The sequence below is a fragment of the Chiloscyllium punctatum genome, chromosome 28 (genome assembly GCF_047496795.1).
Source record: "Chiloscyllium punctatum isolate Juve2018m chromosome 28, sChiPun1.3, whole genome shotgun sequence".
NCBI lineage: Eukaryota > Metazoa > Chordata > Chondrichthyes > Orectolobiformes > Hemiscylliidae > Chiloscyllium > Chiloscyllium punctatum.
The window spans coordinates 18,532,733-18,533,980 of record NC_092766.1 but is presented as its reverse complement, the minus strand read 5'-3'; the positions used below and the strand labels follow the sequence as shown (position 1 = coordinate 18,533,980).

Here is a 1,248-nt window from a genome sequence, read left to right as displayed (position 1 = left end):
GCCAGTGGCAAGCAGTGCCCTTCCCAACAAAGGGCAGTGCTGTAGTGATCAAAAATAGGAGGGGAAGGGATTAAATGACAAAGCATTCCACTGTGCCTTGGTACACGTGACAATAAATTCAATTTAATCCCATCCACACACAGTCGTATCACATCCGTACACATCATCCTCACAGGAAGAGTACGAAAGGCGTCCTTGCAAGACGCACTGTCAACAAGCCTATCAACAAAAATGGCATGGACTCGCACGACGTAGACTCTGTGGCGCAATGGATAGCGCGTTGGACTTCTAACCTGAAGCTGCTGAAGGCATTCAAAGGTTGTGGGTTCGCGTCCCACCAGAGTCGTGCTTAAAGCTGCATTCTTGCGTGTGTGTGGCTATTTTTCCTGCAGCCGAGGGACAGGTCAGTCAAGGTCCCCCAGACCAGAGGCTGAGCGACTGCGATACGTCCTGTCTCTCGGGTAATATCGTGACGAAATGGTGAGCACTGCTGCCTGACAGCTTCAGGGCCCAGGTTTGATTCCTTATTGGACGACTGTTTGCTTGGAGTTTGCCCATTCTCCCCGTGTCTGCATGGGTTTCCGCCGCGTGCTCCAGTTTCCTCACAGAGTACGTAAATGCGCAGGTCAGGTGAATCGACCATGCTAAATTGCTCATTGTGTTTGGTTCATTATTGAGAGGGAAATGGGTCTGGATGGGTTACTCTTCAGAGGGTAGGTTTGGGCTGAAGGGCCTGTTGACACACTGTAGCGAATCTCATTGTAATCGCGTTCAAAAGTCTTTACTTGTCTATAATTCTTGAAACATGGTTCTAAGAACTGACATATGGGCCTATCTTTACATACTTCTGCAAGCCATGTCTAAGCAGATTTCCCTGCCTGAAAATTTCATATTTATGCCACCCTACAACTTTCCGTACTGTAAAAGACATCAAAATGAAGTCAGTTTACAGATCATGAATGGTTTCTATCTGATAGATTATGTGGGACAAATGGTTCCCAAATGAGTCCGATGTTTCAGAAATAAGACTAAAGTCATGGAAACATTCATTAAGAAGGATAAACTGCCCCTTCATCCTCTACAGATTTGAAACATTGTGCGATAATGTCTTAATTATCATTCAAAGTGACTCTTGGAAACCAGAAAATCTTTTCTCTGTATCATTTGGATTCTGTGTACATTTGTGATATTGAATGCAGTTCTGGTTGCCAAATTATGAAAAGGATATACAGTGCAGGATTTGGACAG

General features: G+C 44.9%; 1 non-coding gene across 1 annotated transcript; it reads left to right on the top strand.

Annotated features, from left to right (window-relative positions):
* The first annotated feature begins 254 nt into the window (after positions 1 to 254).
* trnar-ucu (transfer RNA arginine (anticodon UCU)) lies at positions 255 to 346 on the top strand. The gene is given in 2 exon segments: positions 255 to 291; positions 311 to 346. It is a non-coding gene; the product is annotated as a tRNA-Arg (tRNA).
* The last annotated feature ends 902 nt before the right edge of the window (positions 347 to 1,248 follow it).